The sequence below is a fragment of the Cricetulus griseus genome, chromosome 2 (assembly GCF_003668045.3).
Source record: "Cricetulus griseus strain 17A/GY chromosome 2, alternate assembly CriGri-PICRH-1.0, whole genome shotgun sequence".
Lineage (NCBI taxonomy): Eukaryota > Metazoa > Chordata > Mammalia > Rodentia > Cricetidae > Cricetulus > Cricetulus griseus.
In genome coordinates, this window is record NC_048595.1 from 241,431,690 (window position 1) to 241,455,799 (window position 24,110).

A 24,110-nucleotide genomic window follows, 5' to 3' on the forward strand; every position below is an offset into this window, starting at 1 on the left:
ATAAAAGTATAAAAATAAATGTATAACATTAACACAATGAAGCTAGGGACAGCTTGACGATAATGTATCTAATTCTGAGACTGGTGAACCTCAGTAGTAGTAAGTTATTTCAACACCATTCTTTTGTAGTACACAGGTCATATGGACAAAAATCAAACAGAAGAATCAGAACCAAACAACAAATACCAGACATTAATCTAACAGTTGTATACAGAGTAATTCCATACAAACACCAAATAATGCACACTGTTTTCAGCAGCCCAATAGGAGTTTTTCTAAGATAGAAAACATTCTGAGACACAGAAACAATCTCAAGAGGCTCAGTAAACCTGAGATGAATTCACAATACAACTTAAAATGAACAGTGAATAAAACCTCTGGTAAGAAACATGGAAATCAAATCATTCATTACTAAATGGTGAATGAGTCAAATAAGAAATCAAAAAATAAATTAAAAGCTTCTGAAACTAAATTAGATTGAACTGCAACATAACAAAAGTTCTGGGACACAATAAAGGAAGTCCTATGAGAGAAAGTTATAGCTTTAAGTGCCTACACTTAAAAAAAATTGCAAAACCTCTGGCAGATATCAGTTGCTCAGGTCCAGACCATGCCAGTCACAGCAGTGTCCCTGTCCCATTGTGGATGGATATCTGCTGCTCAAGAGCAAGCCTTGCCAGTCAGAAAAACAGAGACCCCTGATGGACCAAAAGTCATGCTAGCTGCCAGAAGTCCAGTTCCAAACACTAATAAAGACTCCCTGCTGGACCAGAGGTCATGCTAGCCAACAGAAATACAGACCAGAAAGACCAGAAGACCAAACCAAGAAACAAAACAGCCATTAAAAAATTTTAAAAATCTTAGAAATTAGCACCTAGACCTATATTCTGCATAAAAAATATAATCAATAACAGCCAGGGTAATGTGACACCAGTAAAACACAACTATCATACAACAGCAAGCCCTTAACATTCCAGTACAGCTGAAGCACCGAAAAATGACCTTACAATCAACTTTATAAAGATGACAGAGGCCCTCCTTAAAGAGGAAATGAATAAGTCCATTAAAGAAATAAAGGAAAAGACAAACAAACAACTGGAGGAAACAAATAAAACCATTAAAGAAAACCAGGAAAAACAAGCAGGTGAAGAAAATGAATAAAACTGTTCAAGAACTGAAAATGGAAATAAATGCAGTAGACAAAATACAAAATGAAGACTCTGGAAACAGAAAATCAAGGTAAGCAAGTAAGAACTACAGACACAAACATCACCCACAGAATATAAGAGAGGCAAAAGAGAATCTCAGGAGTGGTAGATACAATAGGAGAAATTGATGCATCTGTCAAAAAAATGTTAAATATAAAAAGCTCCTCACACAAACATCCAGGAAATCTGGGACACTATGTAAAGACAAAACTAAGAATAATAAAATAGAAGAAGATTCCTAGCTCAAAGGCACAGAAAATAAATTCAAGAATATCACAGAAGGAATTTTCCTAACCCAAAGTAGATGCCTATAAAAATATAAGAAGCTTACAGAACACCAAATAAATTGGACCAGAAAGAAATTCCCTTCAACACATAATAACCAAATACTAAACACAGAGATCATAGAAAGAAAGTTAAAATCTGCAAGAGGAAAAGGCCAAGTAATATATACTGGCAGGCATATTAGAATTACACCTGACTTCTCAATGAAGACTCTAAAAGTCAGAAGTGCCTGGACAGATGTGCTAAAGACTCTAAGAGACCACAGAAGCCAGCCTAGATGTAGCAAAATTTTCAATAAAAATATATGGAGAAAACAAGATAATCCATCACTAAGTAAAATAAAATAATATCTACCCACAAATCCAGCCCTACAGAAGGTATTAGAAGGAAATATACAAAACAAGGAGGTTAACTACACCCCCTGAAAATGCAGAAAATAAATAGTCTCACACAAACAAAACCAAAATAAGGGAAGTACACACTACTACTACTACTACTACTACTACTACTACTACTACTACTAAATAACAATCATTGGCCATCGATATCTCTTAATTTCAGTGGACCAATTCCCCATTACAAAGACAAACAGAATGGATGTGAAATCAGGATCCATCCTTTTGCTGCATACAAGAAATACAACTCAACCTCAAATATAGAAATTACCTCAGAGTAAAGGGATAGAATATGATTTTCCAAGCAAGTGCATCCAAGAAGCAAGCTGGTATTCTAACAAAATAAACTTCAAATCAGAATTAATCAAAAGAGATGGTGAAGGACACTTGATACTTATCCAAAGAAAAACCCACCAAGGTGACATCTCAATTCTTAACATCTATGCCCCAAATGCAAGAGACGCACATTTGTAAAAGAAACATTACTAAAGCTTAAATCACACATCAAAGCTCACACATTAATAGTGGGAAACTTCAATACACCACACCCACCAATGGGCAGATCATCCAGACAAAAAAATAAGAGAGATAACAGTTATCATGTACCAAAAAGACCTAACAGCTATCTATATAACATTTCACTCAAATACCAAATAAAATACCTTCTTTTCAGCTTCTCAAGGAACTTTCTCCAAGGCTGACCATATACTTTGTCAAAAAGCAAATCTCAACAGATACAAAAAAGAAAAAAAATGAAATAACCCATGCATTCTGTTAGACCACCACAGATTATAGCCCAGTTTCAAAAACAGCAGAAATAAGAGAAAGTCTCTAAACTCAAAGAAACTAAACAATTTTCTCCTGAGTCCAGGAAGAAATAAAGAAAGAAATTAAAGGCTTCCTAGAATTCAATGAAAATTAACACACAATATACCCAAATTTATGGAACATACCGAAAGCAACATGAAGAGGAAAGTTCATAGCAATAAGTGCCTTCAGAAAGATATTAGAAATATTTCATACTAGCAACTTAAAAGCACACCTGAAAGCTCTAGAAAAGAAACAAACACACCCAAGAGCCAGGAAATGATAAACTGAGGGCTAAAATCAATAAAAAAGAAAGAAAGGAAAGAATGCAAAGAATCAATGAAACAAATGTTTGATTCTTTGAGAAAATAAACAAAAAGGACAAACAAATATACAAACTAAATAAAAGACAGAGATGGAAGACATTAAAATAAACCAAATCATGGGCTGGAGAGATGGCTAAGTGGTTAAAATTAACAAAATCAGAAATGAAACAAAAACGTGAATATAAGAACAGACAGTGACAAAATCAAAAGAATCATTACTTCATACTTCAAAATCCTATATGCAAAAAATGGAAAATCTAAAAACTGGGGAATTTTCTTGATAGATACCACCTACCAAAGTTACATCAAGATCAGACGAACAATTTAAGTAAACCTATTAACCCTAAGGAAATAGAAGCAGTGATTAAAATTTCCCAACCAGACTGCTTCACAGAGGACTGAGAGGTGTGTGATCTGCTTCCCACCTGGATCACACATCGACCAGGCCCTCAGATAAAAACTCAAACCCTTCCCCCATCCATCTCAGCCTCACTAACAGGTCACCAGGATAGACCCCTGCATGCAGGCTACACCAAAGCCCCCCATGAGACCCAATAACCTACAAATCCCACTCTGCCCCCAATAGTAAAAGAAGGAACATTGCCGAACTTCTTTTGTGAGGCTAGAGTAACCCTGCTACCAAAACAATACAAAGTTGCAACAAAGAAAGAGAACTACAGAAAAATCTCCCTCATAAACATTGATGCAAAATATTCAATAAAATACTGGCAAACTAAATCCAAACATCAACAGTCATGCACCATGATGAAGCAGGCTTCACTCCAGAGAAGCAAGGTTGGTTCAACTTACAGAAATCTGTCAATGTAATCTACCATATAAACAAATTGAAAGAAAAAAACCACATGATCATCTCATTAGATGCTGAAAAAGCCTTCAACAAAGTTCAACACCCCTTCAAGACAAAGGTCCTAGAGAGATTAGGGATACAAGGAACATACCTAAACATAATAAGGACAATATATAGCAAGCCAACAATCAACATCAAACTAAACAGACAGAAACTCAAAACAATTCCACTAAAATCAGGAACAAAACAATGCTGCCCATTCTTTTTATACCTAGTCAATATAGTACTGGAAATTCTAGCTAGAGCAATAAGATAATTAAAAAAAAGATCAAGGGGATACAAATTGGAAAGGAAGAAGTCAAACATTGACTATTCACAGATGACAGGGTAGTATACACAAATGACCCCAAAAACTCTCCCTGGGAACTTCTAGCTGATAAGCAACTTCAGGAATGTGGCACAATATGAGATTAACTCAAAAAAATTAGTAATCCTCTTGTATACAAATGATAAAGGAGCTGTGAAAGAAATCAGAGAAACATCACCCTTTACATTAGCCACAAATATATAACATTCTTGGGTAAGACAAATATAACAAGTGAAAGACCTGTACAACAAAAATTTTAAGTCTCTAAAGAAAGAAATTGAAGAGGATATTAGAAAATAGAAAGATCCCCCATGCTCTTGGATAAGTTAGATCACCACAATAAAAATGGCAACCTAACAAAACCATTCTACAGATTCAATGCAATCCACATCACAATCCCAGCACAATTCTTTACAGACCTTGAAAGAATAAGTTCAAGTTCATATGAAAAAACAACAACAACAGAACAGAATAGTTAAAACAATCCTGTACAATAAAGAACCTTCTAGAAGCATCACAACCCATACGTCAAACTTCACTATAGAGATGTGGTAATAAAAACAGCTTAGTATTGTTATAAAAACAGACAGGTGGATCAATGGAATTGAATTGAAGACCATCATATCAATCCACACACCTACAAACACCTGATTTTTGACAAAGAAGCCAAAATGGTACAAAGGAAAAAGAAAAACCTCTTTAACAAATGGTGCTGACATAACTGGATTTTAACATGCAGAAGATTGCAAATAGATTCATATATATCACCATGTACAAAACTCAAATCCAAGTGGATCAAGGATCACAACATAAATCCAGCTACACTAAACCCGATAGAAAAGAAAGTGGGCAGGAGCCTGGAATGCACTGGCACAGAAGACTATTCCCTAAATATAACACCAGTAGCACAGACACTGAGATCAACAATTAATAAATGGAACCTCCTGAAACTGAGAAACTTCTGAAAGGCAAAGGACACTGTAAATAGACAAAACATCAGCCTACAGAATGGGAAAAGTTCCTCACCAACCCCACATCTGACAGAGGGCTGATGTCCAAAATTCATAAAGAACTCAAGAAACTAGGCATCAAAAGACAAAATAACCCAACTGAAAACTGGGGTTCAGAGCTAAACAGAATTCTCACCAGAAGAATCTCAAATGACCAAAAGACATTTAAGGAAATGCTCAACATTCTTAATCATCAGGGAAATGCCAAACAAAATGACTGGAGATACCTTCTTATACTGGTCAGAATGGCTAAGATCAAAACTACTGTGAAATCAGGGGACACTCCTCCACTGCCGGCAGGAGTGAAAACTTTTACAGCCATTTTGGAAATAGTGATTTCCAAGAAAATTGGGAATCAGTCTACCACAAGACCCAGCGACACCACTCTTGGGCATTTACCCAAAGGACACTCAGACAATGAGGACATTTGCTCAACAATGTTCATAGTAGCATTATTCATAGTAGCTAGAATGTGGAAACAACCTTGATGCTCTTCAACTGAAGAATGGATAAGGAAAAAGTGATACATTTACACAATGGAGTACTAATAAGTAAAAACTGATGACCTCATGAAAATTTCAAATCAATGGATAGAACTAGAAAAAAAAACATTCTGTGTGGCATAACACAGACTCAGAAAGACAAACACAGTAGGTGGATATTAGATGTAAAGCAAAGGATAATCAAAGTCCACAGTTCCAGAGAAGCTAGGTAACAAGGAGGACCTTAAGAGGGACACATGGATCACACTAGGAATAGAGATCACACTGGGGATGGAGGGGGTAAGAAGGAGGTGGGATGAGAACAGGAAGGAATTAGATGGCCAAGGCAGGGAGAGATGCAGTAGAAGAACAATGAAAAAGATAAGTTAATAGAGAGAGCCACCATGAGCTTAGGGAGAAACCTGGTTCTAGGGTAACTCCCAAGAATCCACAAGGAGGACCACAACTAAGACTCCCAACAATAGTAGAGAGAATGCATGAACTGGCCTACCCCTGTAATCAGATTGATGAATACCCCAACTATCATCATAGAGCCCTCATCCAATAATTGATGGAACCAGACACTGAGATCCACAACCAAGAACCAGACTGAACTCCAGGAATCCAGGTGAAGAAGGGAAGGAAGGAACATATGGGTAAGGGAGGTCAAGATCATAATGGAGAAATCTACAGAGACAGCTTAACCAAGCTTGTGGAAACTCATAAACTCCAGAATTACAATGTGGAGACTCCCATATGTGGGAGACAGTTGTGAAGGCTGGACAATAAGGGAGCCCCTGGCAGTGGGACCAGTATACACACCTAGTACATGAAATAGCTTGTTGGAATCCATTCCTTATAGAAAGATGCCATGCTCAGTGGCAGTAAGACCATGATATAATCCAGTACAGGAGCAAGCTTGTTAGAGCCCATTCACTATGGTGGGATGCCATACTCAGTCTTCATGTGTGAGAGAAGGGCTGGGATCTGACCCAACCTATTGTAGTAGACTATGTTGACTCCTCTTGGGAGCCCTTACCTATGAGGAGGAATCGTCTGGGCGTAGGCTGGGGGGGAAATGAGGAGGGTGGGAGGAAGTGAGGGGGTAGAAGGAAGGGTTGGAGGAAGAACTGTAGTTGGAATATAAAATAAAATCAAAAATAAAAAATGGGAAAAAAAGTTTACCTATCAAAAAAGTCAGGGCCAGACTTTCAAAGAAGACCTATACTCCTCAAATTATTCACAACACAGAAACAGAAGGAACAATGCCAAATTCAGTTTATGAGACCACAGTCACCCTGAGACCCAAACCTCAGAAAGACTCAACAAAGAAAGAGAATTACAGACCAATTTCCCTCGTGAAAATTGATTCAAAAATATTCATTAAAACACTTGCAAACTTAATCCAAGAACAGTGACACATGCTGAAGCACTGCCCTGGATAATGTTTGAAAGAAGATGACAAAATGAGGGAGACTGGGAGGGAACAACAAACAGGGGAGGGGAGAGCTCAACTCCAGAAACCTGTAAATAAATGACTTTAAGAGAAGTGAACATTGGTGCATTGGTGGTGCACGCCTTTAATCCCAGCACTTGGGAGGCAGAGGCAGGTGGATCTCTGTGAGTTCGAGGCCAGCCTGTTCTACAGAGTGAGTGTTCTACAGGATAGGCTCCAAAGCTACATAGAGAAACCCTGTCTAGAAAAACCAAGGAGAGAAAGAGAAAGAGAGAGAGAGAGAGAGAGAGAGAGAGAGAGAGAGAGAGAGAGAGAGAGAGGTGAACAGGTATGAAAAGTGCCACTGCTAGGTTGGGCATTAGGTAGTGAGTACAAAGGGGAAGGAATATTGATCTAAATGGGAGAGAAATGAATGCAATAAGAAGAGTCAAGATTTCTAGGCATAATAGGTGCTGTCATGGGAACAGAGATATGCCCCAATATCTAGAGGGGAATGTGGAGGAAAAGATGGCTTCCCCAACAAAACATTCAATAGCAATATTTAAGTTATGATAAAGGTGCCATAGAGGAATCTTCATGATACAGAAAGCACTTTTGAAATGTGTCTGTGTATCTGTTCTTTCATTCCCTCTCAATCCCTAGTCAGGGTTCTGGGTTATGACAGCACCGAATGCAGTAGGATATATATGGATGGTCTTGTAAGAAGCAAACTGGATCATGTTTGTGATTAATCTGAATTAGAAGGAGTGCCAGTTGCCCACAAATACGTGGTATTACTGTGTTTTAAAAAATCACAATTCTTTTGATTGATAAATAAATTATTGATAAATAATTCTGCATTTCTAATTTGTTTTTCTTTAAAGAATGTGACTACACAAAAGTTTGCAATTAGTTTCCATTATGCTATGCTCTTAAAAGAAACAAAGTGAGGGCTGGTGAGATGGCTTAGATGTTAAGAACGCTGGGTGCCCTTTCAGAGGACCCAGGTTCCATTTCCAGCACCCACAAGGCAGCCCACAACTGTCCATAATTCCAGTTCTCTCCCCATAAAAGCATGTCAATTGTTCTTTAAAAAGCAACACCAACCACAGTTTAATAAATTTGCATTTGTTACAGGCTCAATTATTGCCTATTTCAAGAATTAGTGAATAATGCCTTTTAACCTTTTAAAGAATCGTCTTAATTACTTAACATATATTGTCACAAAATAAATTCTTAATCTTCTGACTATTGCTTCACACTTTATTGCCTTAGTCTATTGTTAAATAACATAATATTTGGTGTGTTGCCTTTGGAAAGCACAAAATACATGAACTTGTGCACACATGGGTTACATGCATGCCCAACACACACATACACACACAGAGACACACATGCATAGGTGAATACACACACAGTTGTCAATGTCTAAATCAATATTTCTTTCCATCTTCCAGTCAGACAGGGGTAATCCTGACTGACAGTATTTCCTAAACAAAAGGGGAAGTGAGAAGTAAGAGTCTCTCACTTGGGGGGCTATGTTTGACTAACCCTAACTTTCAGGTAAGCCTGGTTGGCTTCTGTAATTGAAAAGCAGCTCTGAAGAGGAGTGCCACTCCCTGTGAACCCCTCTGAGTAGGAGGCTGGGTGGAGCAGGGGAGGTGATATGTGGCTTTCCTTCTGGAATAGTCCTTGAGCCAATTTTCAAGGTTTACCAATAGCTAGCAAGCCCAGTACTAGGATTTTTTTCCTTATTAAAAAAAAATGTTTTTCATTTTACATACCAACCCAAGTTGCCCTGCCTCACCTTTTCCTGTCATCCATTTTCCCATCCCATCCACTCCTCAGAGAGGGTAGCAATGCCTGGCATACCAAGCTGAGGCAAGACCAAGCTCCTCTCCCCTGTATCAAGGTAAAGCAAGCTATCCCATCACAGGGAGTGTGCTCCAAAAAACCAGTTCATACACCTGGTATAGGTCCTGGTGCCACTGCCAGTGCCCCCCCAACAGATCAAGTCACATAACTGTCACCCACATTCAGAGGATCTAGTTGGTCCCATGCAGATTCCCCAGCTGTCAGTCCATGGTTAGTGAGCTCCCACTAGCTCCGGTCAGCTGTCTCTGTGGTTTTCTTCATCATGATCTTGATCCCCACTTGTTCACATGATCCCTCCTCCCTCCCTCTCATCAACTGAACTCCAGCAGCTCAGCCCAGTGGTTGGCTGTGGGTCACTGCATCTGCTTCCATCACTTACTGTATGTAGGTTCTACGATGATAAATAGGGTAGTCACTAATCTCGTTAAAAGGGGAGGACTGTTCAGGCACCCACTCCACTATTGCTTGGGGTCATCCTTGTGGATTCCCAAGAATTTCTCTAGCACCAGGTTTTTCCCTAACCCCATAATGGCTCCCTCTATCAAGATGTCTCTTTCATTGCTTCCCTCTTCTGCCCCTCCCCCAACTCAAGTCTTTTTGGTCCCTCATGTTCCCATTGTATGCTGGAGAGGATTATAGTAAAGGGAGCACTTCTCCATTACTGGTGGGAGTATAACCTTATTTAGCCATTTTGGAAAACAGTATGGCAGTTTCTCAGAAAATTAAGAATGAATCCACTTCAAGACTCAGCAATAACACTCTTGAGCAAATAGCCTTGTAGTATGATTGTGCCAAAAGGAACGGATAAGTAAATGTGGTACATCTACACAATAGAGTACTACTCAGCAGGAAAAAAAAAAAATGACGTCTTGAAATTGGCAGACAAATGGATGGAACTAGAAAAACCCATCCTGAGTGAGGTGACCCAGTCACAAAAAAAAATCCATGGTATGTACTCACTCATAAGTGGATATTAGACGTAAAGCAAGGGATAACCAGGCTAATAATCCACAACCCCAGAGAAGCTACATAAAAAGAGGGACCATAAGATGGACACACATGGAGGGCCCCAGGAAGGTGAAATAGTTATCTCCTGGGTAAACTTGGAGGAGGGGTATAAAGCAGTTTTTGGATTTTAAAAGCTCACCCACTTGGCTTAGCCTGTTTCTCTCATCCACACAAGTTTTGCTTCCGGCTGTCTTCTAGAGGTCATGGAGCATTCAATCACTCTCAATTTTGAAAGTTTCGCTGATGTTTTCCTTGTTGCTTCTCTCTTGTCAGCCTTGGCAACATCGTTCTGTGTTTTTAATTTCCCTGTCACTGGTATTTTAATACATGATTTTTAGAGCTAGTGGGAAGAAATCATTGTATACATTTTTTTAACTGGATGTTCCTTTAGGAATTTTAGTGATTTTACATTCCAGAAATAAAACCTATGTAACCATGAAACAGTTGTTCTTGATATATTACTCAACTCTTCATGCTAAAATTTAATTGTGAATGGTATCATATTGTTTCTTACCTGTTATCCTCTCTTTAAATTACAGTGCATACATGACATTAACATAATGAATTTAGTAGCTTTTTAATATGATATTTTTATTTTTTGAAATTTTCATATATTGTATTTTAATCATATTTGCCCTCCCTTGCCTCTCACCTGCCTTTGTTTTGAGAAGACATTGTCTCTCAGCAAGCCTCCAATTCTGATAACCTGACCCTTATTATCTCTCTACTCCCCGTGAGCCTTAGGCAGTATAACAGGAAAAATAAAAGATCCAGAGACTGATATTAGGGTTCAAACTTCAAACTGAAGGTCAGATAAGCAAAGTAGCTGGCCACTAGCTCTTTCTACCACCTGATGATGAATGGGCTGACTTACTGCCTCTCCTCAGTGTGACTGGAGAATCCTGAGACTTCAATATCTTCCTATCCTCAAGGTGGCTGGAGAATGAATCCTTAATACTGAACCTTCCTATCTTCAGTGTGGTTGGAGAACCAACACCTGATACTGACTTTGCTCTTGTCTTATATACTTCCCTAATTCTGGGATTAAAGATGTGAGCTCCATTACGGTTTTAGACTGATTCAATCTCATGTATCCCTGGATGGCCTTGAATGCAGAAAAATTCATCTACCTCTTAATCCTGATTCCTAGGATTAAAGGTGGGTACCATCACCTCCTAGCTTCTGGCTGCTGGGATTAAAGGTGTGTGCCTGGCTTCAATGGCTTGAGGCTAACTTTGTCTTCTGAATCCTCAGGCAAGCTTTAATAAATCATGAATAATATGTCACTATAATATGTAGGATCTGTTATAGATGTACCTACCAACTAGGGATGGGCACCCCACAGTCACTTCTCTGTATTTTTACTAACTGTGGCTTTCTATAGTGGTCTCCTACTGAAGAAATAAAGGGGGACAAGAAAAAGTAAAACTTCTCTGATGAAGAGGTGGGAGCTGCACATTATCTCTGGGTATAAGGGTACATTTAGAATGCAATGAGAAATTATGCTAGGAAAGTGGCAGTGGTAGGTTCTCCTCTAGGTTTCATGGCCTCATCAGCCACAGGGAGTGGATTAGGTTTAGAGTGCCAGGCATGAATTCCCTCCTTTTGAGTGAGCCTTTGGTCAAGTAGATGGCTGTTGGTTACCCCCAGGATAAGTGTCATTATTATACCTTTAGTATTTTTTTTCTATTTTTTTATTTTTTCTATTTTTTATTTAAATTAAAAACAAGCTTTTTTTACATGTCAATCCCAGTTCCCTCTCCCTTCCCTTCTCCCATGCCCCCAATTGCACCCTACCTATCCCATACCCTTTCTGCTCCCCAGAGAGGGTGAGGCCTTCCAGGGGGATCTTCAAAGTCTGCCATATCATTTGGAACAGGGCCTAGACCCTCCCCTGTGTGTCTAGGCTGAGAGAGTAGCCCTCTATGTGGAATGGGATCCTAAATTCCATTTGTATGCTAAGGATAAATACTGATCCACTACTAGAGGCCCCATAGAATAACCAGACTTCCAAACTTACATCTATGTGTGTGGGGGAGGGGGGTTGGTTCTGGGTCAGTCCTATGCTGGTTTCCCAGCTATCAGTCTGGGGTCCATGAGCAACCACTTGCTCGGGTCAGCTATTTCTGTGGGTTTCACCAGCCTGTTCTTGACCCCTTTGCTCATCACTCCTCCCTCTCTGCAACTGAGTTTCAGTTCAGTTCAGTGTTTAGCTGTGGCCATGTTTGCTAGTTCAAAGGCATTATAGCTGGATAAGAATTATTGACTGCCTTCCTCCCTTGTCAGTTTCCATGGCTCCATCCATTGCTGTGAGAGTTAGTCCTTAGTATGGAGGCTTCCATGCCAGTGCCAGTTCAGCTCCTTGATGCTCCAAATGCCTGTGTCTGAAGAGTGTGACTCAGCAATAGAGTCTTACCTTCTTTTCTGTAAGTTAACCAATGAGATGGCCACAGCCATATTGTTTGGAAAATTTCCCTTGTGCATATTATGAGAAGTTTGCCTAAGATTTTTCTATACTTATATAGCTAAATAATAAATACTGATAATAATGTAACAATGAACAAGCCTTCATAAAAATCATGTGGGTGGTTGGATACATGGCCAGGAGTTTTCAACAACTGTAGTATTTCTACCTTGTTTTCAATTTTACCTTGAGTCACTATACTTTATAATCTTGAATATTTTTACATTTTTTGAGTTAAAAATTCTATGGAAGTGAGGATTATTGGAAGTTCTTGTGATTGTGGAAAATCATCTAATTATAACTTATATTTGAACTTACATCTATCTCATTCAGCAGAAAACCTGTTTACTTGAACCTGTATTAGTTACTCATTTAATTATATTGGGAAGATGTTTGACTATGTCATCATTAATTTTTCAGTTAGCTTCAATTTTATTAATGATATTTTTTGAGAAACTTTTTCCTACTTCATTAATTTTTCCAAATTCCTTAATTTCCTTCTCTCTCATTTCCTAATTTTCATTGTTGTTTCATTGTATGTTTCATACATACTTTAAATTAATAACTAAATTGTATCTTAAATAATCATATTGTCATCATATGGATATATAAACTAGTGCTATTCTTTGAGATCTATCTTAACTATGTCCTCTAAAGCCTTGTATATAATAATTGAAATTGCTGACTTATCAATACCTCCTGATTTCTAATTAATTTTCCATTTAATTGTTTATAATCATGATGTCAAAACCAATCATCCTGCATAATGGGGAAGAGGAAATTTCCAATTCCTGGGTTTCTCAAATATTTTAATTTATTGATATTTCCACTGTAGCCCTGCACAAGAACAATTTTGAAACTAACTTGTGTGTATCTTAAATAATGTTCATTGTCTGTGGTGGATGCAAGCTTCTATCCATATTTATTAAAATATGCTTCCTGTGGTTTATTCAAATCTCAGATTCTTCAGGTCTGTCTGTTTGTTTCCAGTTTCAAAGAAGGGTACATTAAAACTCCTCCTGTGTTTGTGGGTTTGTCAGTTTCTCTTTATAGTTTCTTCCTTGGGTATTTCAACTCTTTGTGGTTAGGAGCGTTGAATTTCAGAGATTAAGAAGTGAGTTAGGGTTTATAGAACACTGAAGAGGGCTGAAGGCACAGCTATAAACCATAAGAACCAAGGCCTGATGTCATGACATGAGACACAAAGGACTGGGGTGACAACAGACAGGGCCACTTCTTTCTCTGGATCTCTTCTTTTAAGTCTGTTTTTTGCTGTTGCTTCATTTTGTTTTTATCTCAGAAGAATAGGAATCTGAGAGCATTTTCAGCAGACGGGCATCTCCGTCCTTCCTCATTTACCCTTCTTCTACATGCCATCTCTTCTGAGACAAATCTCAGTGCACTTGTTTATCTTTCTTAGCGCTCCCCTTCTTTGTCTCTTCTTCTCCTGCCATTTCTGATTTCCTTCTGTGCTAACTGGCTATAAAGTGCAGTTTGAGCATTTTCACTGATTTTATACTTGGGTGATTAAAATACTGGGTATTTGTTTTTCGATTTAAATATTGCCAAATCGTTTTAAATAATAAAAAATTATGCACGACTTTTCTCTACATTCTCAGACTGATATTGTAATTTTTACATTTACATACCTACAACTGTTTCCTTTTTATTGCACTTCAACAAATAATGATATCTTAAAATCCTTTGAAACCCCATGTTACAGCTCTCCCTATTTCAATGGGCAAGGAAATCTACAGCGCTGCCTCCTTGTACTTAAAGAGTCCATGTAATAAGTGTAATCTCCTTGCAGCTTTCTGTTTGTGTTCTTGATGTGGAATAAAGACGAGTATGTGTGAGTGATATTTTTCAGGGATTAAAGTATCTTTTTGTAACAACAATGGAAAATTATTTAAAAAAAAACTATTCTAATTTGTGCAAGATCAGGTCACCAAAATGCAATGTTTAAATATGCTAGAGCCAAGACACAAAAGAGCCCTTTCACTAAAATGCAAAATAGCATATTAAATTCAAATAGTAAGAGTATCACTGAGGCCATCATATCTTTACATAGTGGGACTGGATGCTTTGTTAAAGCTATAAATAGCATGAGCATTTGCGGATTTTTCAAGGAGTAATTCTGCTATAAGGCAATAAGAATATATTTACCTGCAGAATTTCTATGCCATTCTTGTAATTTTCCGATTGTATTAGGCATACGTGGCTACTCCTACATAAACACACTGTCATTTTTCCTCTGCTGTCAGGAGGTTATCTAGAAACAATAGCTGAACATCTCACTAATACTTGCAAGACTGTCTGAAGAACAGTTTGTGTTGCATTTTGCCCATTTTCCAATCAAGGTTATTCGTATGGTAACCCCTATTTGCTTCCTTTCAAGTGGTGGTAAAATCTGGCATATCCCATTAAATATTAATGACAGAGTTTCATTCACTCTTCAACCCACTTGGGAATTCTTCATTTTATCTACTAACTGAGACTTGTGGTATCAAGGCAGCAAGCATTTTATTGTTAAAATGTTAATTAGATTTTAAACCATTTTCATAGTTCTGTTCTTCATCTTGACTGTCACAAACATATTTATTTACAATTCTATAATGTTCCCATTAATATGCTATGGTAAAATCCCATCGTGCACAGAAGTTAGCTTAATAACAAGCTATAAAATATATCCTTAAAGACATCTGTGAAACATCTGTGCAATTGTAGCAAGGAGAATAACTTTTCAGCAAATAGGATAACGAGCAGATGATACTTGAGGTCAGCACTCTGTATAGCCAGAGACTGTCTGCTACTATAACTGTTCTGTGTACTCAACAGCTCTGACACCACTGCCTATTAACGGTTATTTGCTAAATATCATGTCCATTACAATCAATGTATCGTTAGACCAGATGATCCTGTCTCTAGAATAATAGATGCTATCTTAGCATTTGTTTATAAACTTTTCCCAGGACTTGTAGGGGTGCTTGTCCATGTTTCACTCACCCTTTCATCATCTAGTTATTCATTTGTTTTTCATTTTGCAGGAAACATAGACATTAAAATCACAGTGACATATCCACAGTTATGTTACAAATAGAAAGTGATAGTGGGATTTTAAATTACATCAAAACTGATAGCCAATCAAATAAATCTGCTGTTTTTCTAAGATTTTCTTATTGGAAACAGTCCTGAATTTGAATTGAAAAAGTTATTGTATTACCTTGAGGAAGCCACCAAACTTAACAGATGTATATTATGGAATTAATGTATATTAGGGAATTAGTTTTTCATTCACCTCACTTCCCTGGAGCTTAGTAAAAAGTTTTAGGAGACAGTATTAAATACTTCTTGGCCAAGTGGGAGCGGTAGGTGGGAATACATGGGGCTCTGCAAACTGTCAAGAAGTGTGAACTGTGATTCCATTTTATCCAAGTCTGGTCATTTGGAGAAAAACTATCAATATGGAGACAAACAAAAATATATTCATTTTCTTTACTTTTACAACAATTTACACCAGAATTTGTTAACACCACAAGTTATCACCACACAGTGCTATGACTTAGAAGTTCATCACAGTCTCACTAGATTTCCATTTTTATTTTGGCCAAGGCCTGGCCACATTCTTGAAAATCTCAGGTGAAATCCTCTCACTGCCTTCACTGTTCTAGGAACCTCCTACATCCTTCACTTAGGAGTCCTTCCTTCATCTTCAAAAGTAACAGTGTTGTAGCTTTGCTAGTGAAACACTCAGAAACAGGAGGAAATAAAGGCAGAATGATAATGGCCTGAGATACTTAGATTATAAACAATGCAAAGATTCCCATGACTGCCATTTCAAACCAATATTGTGCTGAATGATGTTTATGAGACACTTATCAAGAAAAAGAATTTCCATGTTCACACTGAAGAGATTAAGTCAAAATGCTGTCTGTTCACAGATAGCATGGTCTCATACATAGAAGAACTTCAAGGTTTCATACATACTATAATCACTAACAAGTGATTCAGCAACATTGTAAGACAGAGCATTAGCATACAAAATCCAATTGTATTTTAAAAGTTGAAAATAAAAAAAAATCAAAAGAAATCAGAAAACAGCCCCATTATAATAGCTTCAAAAAGAAAAGAAGCTGAAGAATTAACAATAATGTAACAGGCTTGTACCCTGAAAGCTATAAAGTATTTCTGAACTCAATTGAAGCAGACATTACTGAATGGCATGGGATCCTAAGTTCATAGATTGAAAGACTTAATACTGTTGACAAGCCCAGCCTACCCAGAGAGTTACAGATTCAGTACTGATTCTACAACATACCAGAGACATGGTTTCGTCCTGAAGTATGAGAACCATACTAATATTCCTCTGTAATCTCAAAGGACCTTCAGTTGCAAAGCAGTTTTAAGACAGATAAAGTTAGAGGCCCTACTTTTCCTGTCTTCCAAACATTGCTGTAGACTGTACGAACTGATAGAACAAAATACCACAAAATAGGTTGTATCAAAAGATAAACCCTGGCTTTGTCACAGTTCTAGAGTTTGTGACACCTAAGATCTTGGTGCCAGCCACTCATGTCCTGCTCAAAGTCCTTTTCCTTTCCTACAGGCAGCCATGACGTCCCAATGTATTTTCATGATTTATTCATTATTAACATCTGGAAAGCAACACCATTCCTTTTACAGGAGTGCCACCCATGTCTGGTTAGTGTGACATCCCTGATACTCATCCTACTATTAAACAGGTCTTTCCTCTAACATTCACACCAGGGATAAGTGCTTTAGTGCATGGCCTTGAGAGATAAAAAATACACAGTGTATAACACCTATAGTAACCAAAACCATATGGGACAGTATAGATAGAAATGTAGACAACCGCGACAGGAGAAAATTAGCCCTCCTGCATAGGGTCAAACAACCCTCAGCCAAATTAAGTTGGATATTATATCGTCTTAATTCAATGACAGACTAAGGACATAAACCCATTACTGTAAAACTTATAAAAAGAAGCCTGCAAAACCTTCATAGCATTGTATCGGGCAATACATTTTTATATGAAAAAAAGAACAAAAAATAGGCAAATCAATTCCATCAAATATTAAAAGCTTCTACACAACAAAATAAATAATTGAGAAGACAACATGTGGAAGGGAGGGAACTATTTGTAACTCATGTATCTAATATAGTTTTAATATCTATAATATACAAAAAGTAACAACAAACCAAATAACCTATTTTCTAAAATTGAACAAAAATATTAAAAGACCCTTCCCTGAAAAAGATATTAAATAGACAATAAGTATGCTAAAAGATGATAGCTACTACCAGTCATCATGGAAAACCCATATTGTAGTAACCATATAGAGTTTAGAAAATTTATTACTAGTACATAATCACTGTACATGGCTTCCATTATGACATTTTCATGCATCTACGGAATGTACTTTGCTGTCTTCTTCCCCATTACAACTATGGTCCTTTTCCTCCTTTACTGGTCATCTTCCTTTCCCCAAATATCCCCTCTTAGGCTTTAATGTCGTGTGTGTGTGTGTGTGTGTGTGTGTGTGTGTGTGTGTGTGTGTGTGTGTGTGTTTAAAACTAGATTCCACAAACAAAAGAAAATATATTTTTTGTTTGAATCTGGCTTACTTTGTTTAACATGATCATCTTCACTTTCATCCATGTTGAAAATATATATACAAAATGACACACTTGTAGTTTACAGTCTTACAATGCACACTTGGGGGAAATTAGCTTTTTACAGTAAGTGGAAGCAAGCACAGTAACCTACAAAGTCAAACTGGTTAAAGTATACAGAACAAGAGACTGTGGCATGCTCAGGCCTAAATGGGACATCTATATAAAAACCTTCCTCCTCCCAGATTCAGGGAACATTGCAGAAGAGGGAGGAGAAAGGTTGTAAAAGCCAGATGATGGAGAAGAAAGCTATGATGCAGTTATGTTTTCTGCTGTATGTTCATCTGGCTTTAATATTGGAGCTACATTGTGTTTATAGAAAGAGATTAGGAATACATGGACATCCATAAACATAATAATAGCAATTTACACCAAGCCTGTAACTAACATCAAATTAAACGGAGAAACTCAAAAACAATTCCACTAAAATCAGGAACAATACAAGTTTCTCCCCTCTCTCCATATCTACACAATATAGTACTTGAAGTTCTAGCTAGAGCAATGAGACAACTGAAGCAAACAAGAGGACACAAATTGGAAAGGAAAAAGTCAAAATATCCTACATGCAGATACTATGATAATATACATAAGTGACTCAAAAAAGTGATTCCACCTGGGAACTCCTATAGCTGATAAGCACTTTCAGCAAAGTGTCTGGATACAAGATTAACTCACAAAAAATCAGTAGCCCTACTAGATACAGATGGCAAATGGACTGAGAAAGAAGTCAGGGAGACAACACCTTTCACAATAATATAAAACATCTTAAACTCTAACCAAGCAAGTGAAAGACTTACATGATAAAAATTCATATAAGTGTTTTAGTTTATGTATGTATTAATAGTAATATATTATTATAAAGATATATATTTAATATGTATATGTATGTATTTAAATCAAGAGTTTAGAAGTGTTCCTTCTTTTTCTATTTAATAAATTAATCTGAGGAGCACTGGTTGTAGCTCTTCATTGAAGAGCTGGTGAATTCAGCTGGCACCATCCGGACATGGAATTCTTTTCAGGTGGCAGAATTGTTTCATTTGCTGCCTCGACCTCTGTGCTTGTTATATACTGTTTAAATTACCAATCTCATTCTGGCTTAACTTAGGTGTGTTGTGTATCTAAGACTTTATCTATTTCTTTGAAATTTTCCACCTTAGTGGAATATAGGTTTTCCAAGTATACCCCTGTGCTTTTCTGAATTTCTTTGACACCTGTTCACAAGGCCTTGCCCCATGGTACATTGATGTAAAGTCCTAGGAGGGGAAAGTGCAGAGTTGAGCAGCCTGGAGAGGAGGAAGAAATGGGACATACTCTGCTTCAGGATAGGCAACAAACATCCACCCCTTCGCACAAATCAGTCCAATGGAAATAAAACACAACCCCAACACTCAGGTTAAGTTTCAAGAAAATAACAGAAATGAAAAGGTTAAAAAGGAAACTATTTATTCTTTGTCACTGAGCTTGCTTTATTAATCTTGTTATTTGTGAATTATACCTCAATAAAAAGGAAAGAAAAGACAAAATACTTTTAAAGTTCCAGTGTTGGACTATGCTGAAACTTTCTATATGTTTTAAATCAGCATAAGCATTAGTATGTAGCTTATATGCTTTTGCATGTTCATTTTAATCTACCCTTTTCCCTAACCTTGCACAAAAATGAACTCCATATGGACCAAAATCTGCCTTGTCAAACCTGTAACTGCTAAAAGAAAGTAGGAAGAATGTTACAGCATAAAGGCATAGGAATAGACTCTGTAAATAGGACTTGAGTAACTCATGCAATAAAATCAACAATTGACAAATGAGACTTCATAAAACTAAAAAACTTCTGTACAGCAAAGGAGTTAATGGAGTAAAGGGTAAGCTTACAAAACGGAAGAAAGTATTTGACAGCTACACGCACAACTGAGGATTAGTAACCAGAATACATAAAGAACTCAAACAAAACTTAGGATGTATCTGATTGGCAAATTTTAAGACTTTATTTTTTGGTTGATAGAAACAAGGGTTAACATCGACTAATGAGATATAGCAGATGGATTCAGCATTTGTTTTCAGTATAAATTTCTTTTAACATTGAAAGTTATGACTGTGGAGATGGTTCACATGCCTACAATGCACAGAAACCCAGATATGGTAGCCTCTGCAATCCAACTTCTCCTCGAGTGACATGTGAGACAGGGGCATCCCTGGAAGTGTATGGGTCAGTTAACTTGGTGTGTACCGTGGTGACAAAGACATGGTCTCCCACAAGGTAGAATGCTGACTCCATGGAAGGGCAAAGAATGTTATCCTGAAGACAAACTAAAAAGCAGCTATGATGGGGCCCATCTTGGAGTGGAAAGAATCTCCTGGGCAGATCCAGACTGCTCTGACAAGACAATAACTATCTATCCCACCGCCCTTTCATCATCATAGTCTTCAAATCAGGGGAGCAGACATGCATGGCCAAGGACCCAGGGGACACAACTGCACTGTGAAATGGATTCACCACGCAGAACACATTGTTTTCCAGTCCCGTTTTGAATTTTATTCCTGCACCAGACTGAGGCACTAAATTTCTAGATATAAATTAGAGCATTTACTTTCCCTGGTTAATAAATCAAGTATTAGAACATCTAAAGGTGAACTCCTCACTCTCCCCATGCTATTCAGTCACTATTTCTTTTAACAAGAGGTATTGGTTCATTTTCAGTTCTCTTCTACTACAAAGGCTTCTGAATATTCTCTGAGGCGCTTGTCTGTCATCATTGGAAAGAAGAGAAAGAACGACAACTATGCCAAGAAGAGAGAAATAACATCACCTTTATGTCACTTAAACACATTAGTGCTGAAGAAAACGCAGAGAACAAAGGGCTGGGTGACACTTCCACAAAACCACAAACCGGTGAGAATTTAATCTCAGATTTCAGTAAAAGCCTTTTATCTTTCCCCACACTCCTTTCCTTTCCCTCAACTGACCCAATTTAATGCTCTACAATCAGGTCTCCTCAGTGGGGAATACAGATGACAGAAAAATAGATTACTGTTCTTTCAAATGGAGGGAGGAAGGCAGGAGCCCAAGAACTACAGTTGAAGATTTGGAAAATGATTGTAAAGTTAAAATGAAAAGGGAAACTAACAGATTTTAGAAACAAAGGACAGGTCATTCTTTACTGAGCAAGGGAGACAGGTTTCTGATCTGTTTGTGGTGTCTGCGGACACACTTGAACTAATGATGAGTTACTAAGCTGCACTGAGAACCAACGGAAACTAAGAAGTGACTATGCACCCACCATTTATTTACCATTGAAAGGTTTTAAGAAGCTTAATGATCATCAAAAGCCCACACTGTAGAAGTTAGAATCCTTAGTTTAAACACCTTGCCCACAGCCAGAGTGAACAGAACGCAGCTTAAGCTATCCAGTTCCTGGGCCTTTGCTCTTCATAGCTTCACTATATTTTCTCACTTGACCATAAACTACTGTTTCTCAAACACTGTCCACAGACCATGACCCTCAGCATTAATGAAAACTATTGTGAAAGAAAAGAAAAAAAGTCTCCTGTCTCCTGACACCTATTCCAGGCTAGTGGGATCTGATCTTACATGAATGGGAAGCCCAGGCATTGCCCCCAGGCCAGTGGGATCTGATCTTACATGAATGGGGAGCCCAGACACTACATGGTCACAAAGCCTCTCTCTGTGTGCTTTTGAACCATTTTAAAACACACACGTTGAATTCATAGCACTTGAGAAACAATACAGAGAAGATCTCACAAGCAAGCATTGAAACCAGCACAGGATTCATGTCCTGACCCTTCAGCAGCCAGCATCTCTTGAATGGCCTACTTTGTTGTGCCTTGGTTTCCACAGACAGCTCTATCTTATCTTAATTCTGGGTCTGCTTAGTGATTTTATTATTCATATGCAAGGAGAGGCCCAAACGATAAATGATCCTGAGAACAAGCAGTACAAAAAATGACTACTATATTTGGAATGTTTTTTACCTCAATATTAATTTGATTTCTTAATAGAAATTTGCCAAAATAAGTAATAACCAAAACAGCAAATAATACAAAGCTGTGAACAGCTTCACTTTGAAAAAAAATAAGGAAATGATCTAGTGTTTTGACTTTAACCATACCTGAAATATAAAGTTTCCCCTTTGTTCCAGTCAGCTACTTTTGCAGACTACACTGTAATGTACTCTCTCCCTCTCCTAAATGGATACACATTTATCTCATTCCTGCTGTAGAACTTCTGGGAAGATTGAGATGAAAAGAGGAGGAAGAGATGGAAAAACCAAAGTGATAAGAATTCAAAAGAATATTTGGGTAGCAAATTTCTACAATGTACACATAGAACATTGAGCTCCAAGAGTCTATTAAGCCAATACTTATCTAGATAGATTTAGCTATAATAAAACTGAAGATAACATTTACCACAAAATATAGTCAGCACAGATAGAAGGGAGTTCATTGTCAAATGGCTGGACCGGATCCTCCTTAAGTACTAGACAGCTTGCACCTGGCCTGTGGATGTGTGAGAGGAAGGCAGGAAAATTATCTAATGCATGAGCAAAGAAACTTCACACTATAATCTAAGTATCTATCCCCAGTAATCTATACCCATGAATATCACAGCCCTATGAATCTATCCCAAATAGTGTGTGTGTGTGTGTGTGTGTGTGTGTGTGTGTGTGTGTCTGTCTGTGTGTCTGTGTGTGTGTGTGTGTGTGTGTGTGTGTGTGTGTAGGTATGTGTGTATGAGTGTGTGTGTGTAGGTATGTGTGTGTGTGTGAGTGTGTGTGTATGTGAACAAGTAATAAAAAGAGAGGCCATGGAGTTGGAATAAGAGCAAGGAGTGATATATGGGATAGGGGGAGGGAAGAAGGAAAAAGGGGAAAAGATGCAATTATATAATGATCTAAAGAACTAAAAGGAATATTAAAAAATAGACATCAAAGGCTGTAAAGATGGTTCAGCAGGTAAAAGGGCACTTGCTATCAATCCTAATGGCCTGTGTTCCCTCACTAGTTCTTCAATGGGAGACGGAGAGAATCACTCGTACAAGTTATCCTCTGGCCTCTATGCTCATTCTATAGCATGAGCATGCTGTGGTACACACATGCACACACACACACACACACACACACACACACACACACACACACACACACACACAAACACACACAGGTAAAGCAATACTTTCGAGAAGAGATACCACACGTGAGCTCTATCTCAGTAGATTCACAAAAGGCACACCTAGAAAACCCCAAGAATCTTCAGATTTCCCAACACTAAATATTTCTTCAACAGAGCTATTTATTTTGTAATAGTTAAAACAAAACCACTAAGTCCTGCAAGGATGGGACACCCAAGTAATGAGATCTGCTTCTGCTCCTAATGAAAGAGTCACCTCCTATGGACACACACCCCACACCAGAAAGTGTGCCTCCTGACAGGCCCAGACCCTTACACAGCCCATGCTTCGGCAGTCATGACAGGCTGTAGAAAAGACATAGGCCCCTGACTCAGAAGCATGTACTGAGGCCCCCTCCCCACCTTGCCCTATCTTGCCCTAATTACTAGGAAGCAACTGCCACATAGCCTCCATTTGTCAAGGAACCAATCAAAAGTCAGCTGGCCGGCTCTGGATATGCTTGACTGGTAATAGTGGAATGCAGGACTAGAAAATTGCCCTGGGATGGTCTCTAAACATAACAACCTTTCTGCAGCTGCAGCTGACCAATCAACTCAGGACAGATTCCCCCAGACAGAGGTGCACCAACCCTGAGATTGTTGCTATGCAACTAGTGGACCCCAAATACTCCCATTGCTCTATGCCCAATATATGTCCTGCCCCACTGCCATTCGGGGTCCCTCTTACTCCACTAGCTGTGTGGGATGGACAGAGGACCCACGTTAACTCTTAATTAAAAAGACTCTGCTTTTGCGTTTTGC

General features: G+C 38.1%; 1 long non-coding RNA gene across 11 annotated transcripts in view; it reads right to left on the minus strand.

Annotated features, from left to right (window-relative positions):
• LOC103162901 overlaps nt 1-24,110 on the minus strand; it is a 323,538-nt gene that overhangs the window by 99,989 nt on the left and 199,439 nt on the right. The window contains exon 8 of one of the 11 annotated variants that reach the window (XR_004768412.1): nt 22,590-22,679. The exons of the other annotated variants lie outside the window; for them this stretch is intronic. This is a non-coding gene — a long non-coding RNA (uncharacterized LOC103162901). The remainder of the gene's footprint in view (nt 1-22,589; nt 22,680-24,110) is intronic. 11 annotated transcript variants of the gene reach the window in all.